Genomic DNA, 2998 nt, shown 5'->3' with positions numbered 1-2998 from the left:
AGCTGTTATTATAAGCAAACTCAATGAGGGGTAGATGATTGTCCCAATTACCTTTAAAATCGATAACACACACCCTTAACATATCCTCAAGAGTCTTAATGGTGCATTCCGCCTGGCCATCTGTCTGAGGATGAAAAGCGGTGCTGAGGTTCACCCTTGTGCCCAACCCCATCTAAAAGGATTTCCAAAAGTTCGTTGTGAACTGAGCACCACGATCTGAGATGATGGACAAAGGAGTCCCATGCAATCAGACAATTTCTTGGATATAAAACTTGGCATAATCCTCAGCCGAATCCGTAGTCTTCACTGGCAAGAAGTGAGCTGACTTGGTAAGTCGGTCTACAGTCACCCAAATCGAATCATGCTTCCGAAACGAGCAAGGTAGACCTGTTATGAAGTCTATGTTTATCATCTCTCATTTCCAAACGGGAATTTCTATACTCTATGCTAAACCACCAGGCCTATGGTGTTTGACTTTCACCTACTGACAGTTTGGACACTTAGCCACAAAATCTGCTATGTTCTTTTTCATATGGTCCACCAATAAATCTCCTTAAGATCATGATACGTCTTTGTGGAACCTGGGTGAATAGAATACCTGGAATTGTGGGCTTCTGACATAATCTGCTCTCTGAGCCCATCTACGTCTGGAACGCATAGTCTGCCTTTGTACCTCAAAGTACCATAATTTCCCCCTTGTTCAAAAGCTGACGTCTTGTGTTTGTGAATTCCCTCCTTCAGCTGCAATAAGTAGGGATCACTGAACTGCTTTTTCTTCACGTCAGCTACTAAGAAAGATTCAGCCCTGTTCTGAAGAACAATGCCACCATCTTCAAAGTCCAAAAGTCGAACTCCTATACTTGCTAAGCGGTGGACTTCCTTCTTCATAGTTCACTTATCTGCCTCAACATGAGCTAAGCTTCCCGTAGAAAGCCAACGGAGAGCATTGGCTACAACATTGGTCTTCCTCGGATGATAGAGGATATCAATATCATAATCTTTAAGTAATTCGGGCCATCTCCTCTGACGTAGATTCAATTCTCTTTGCTTGAAGATGTACTGAAGGCTCTTATGATCTATAAAAATGTCAACATGCACCCCATACAAATAATGGCTCCAAATCTTAATCAAAAACACCAAAACTGCTTATTCAATATCATGAGTTGGATAATTCTTCTCATAAGCCTTGAGTTATCTTGATGTGTAGGCTATGACTTTGTCATGCTGCATTAATACACACCCAAAACCAACCCCTGAAGCATCACAATGAACAACGAACCCTTCAGTTCCTTCCGATAGTGTCAAGACTGGAGCTGAAGTCAACCTCTTCTTTAACTCTTCGAAACTATTCACGCAAGCGTCTGACCATTGAAACTTGACTTTCTTCTGAGTTAATCTAGTCAAAGGGGATGAGATAAAAGAAAATCCCTATACGAAATGCCTATAATAGCCTTCTAGACCCAAGAAACTTCTTATATTGGATACTGAGGTGGGTCTAGGCCAATTCTTCACTGCCTTTATTTTCTGAAAGTCTACCTTCATGCCATCCCCTGAGATGACGTAGCCCAAAAATGCTACTGATTTCAACCAGAATTCACACTTAGAAAATTTCGCATATAGCTTGTGATCCTGCAGTGTCTGTAACACAATTCTGAGATGTTCTGTATGGTTAGTCTCGCTATGGGAATAAATCAAGATGTCATCAATAAACACAATAACGAACAAATCAAGATAAGGCTTAAAGACCCTATTTATAAGGTCCATGAAAGCTGCTGGTGCATTCGTTAAACCGAATGACATTACCTAATATTCGATATTCACGTATCTAGTCCTTAAAGCTACTTTTGGAATATCGACTTCCTTAACCTTCAACTAATGGTATCCCAATCTGAGGTTAATCTTGGAATAACACTGGGCACCCTGAAGTTGATCAAATAAATCATCTATTCTAGGAAGAGGGTACTTGTTCTTGATGGTGATTTTATTCAACTGACGATAGTCAATGCACATGCGTAAAGACCCATCCTTCTTTCAGACAAACAAGATTGGTGCGCCCCAAGGTGAGACACTTGGACTTATGAATCCCTTATCTAGAAGATCTTTCAACTGGACATTTAGCTCTTTCAACTCTGTTGGAGCCATTCTATAAGGTGGAATAGATATAGGCTTAGTGGCGGGGAGTAGATCAATTCCAAAGTCTATCTCTCTATCGGGAGAGACTCCGGGAAGATCTTCGGGAAACACTTCTGAGAACTCATTTACAATTGGTACCGGTTGGAGAGTGGGAATCTGAGCATCTGCATTCTTAACCCGGACCAGGTGATAGATATATCCTTTGGATATCATCTTTCTGGTTTAGGATAGGAAATAAACCTACCCCTAGGTCTTACTGCATCACCCTTCCATTTTAAGACTGGTTCACCAGGAAATTCTAAGCTCACTATTTTGGTTCTACAACCCACTGTGGCATAACAAGACTCTAACCAATCCATGCCCATGATCACATCGAAGTCTACCATCTCCATTCTACTAACTCTGCTACAGTAAGGCGATGATATACTTTGACTGGACATCCTCTGTAGATACATCTTGTTATAACTAGTTCTCTAGCTGGAGTGGATACTTCAAAAGGTTCACACAACTTTTTCTGGTTCTATCCCAAATTTCTAAGCAATAGATGGAGTTACATAAGATAGGGTGGATCCCGAATCTATAAAAGCATAGACATCAAAAGTGAATATCATTAGCATACCGTGACAACATTTCCCCGAGCCTCCGTATCCTTACAGTCTGCCAAGGCATACAAGTGGTTTCGACCACCGCTTGCATTACTAGACTTTGCTATACCGCGCCCTTGTTGGGCCTGAGAGTTATGAGGGGCTGCTAAATTAGTGGATTGATCCATATTGCCTCCATTGTTCTGCTTTGCTGATGGACAACCCCTCAAGAAGTGGCCTTGTTGACCTCACCCAAAGCAACCATTTGTGCCCGAATGACA

The sequence above is a fragment of the Nicotiana sylvestris genome, chromosome 5 (genome assembly GCF_000393655.2).
Source record: "Nicotiana sylvestris chromosome 5, ASM39365v2, whole genome shotgun sequence".
Taxonomy (NCBI): Eukaryota; Viridiplantae; Streptophyta; class Magnoliopsida; order Solanales; family Solanaceae; genus Nicotiana; species Nicotiana sylvestris.
This window is presented reverse-complemented; position numbering follows the sequence as displayed.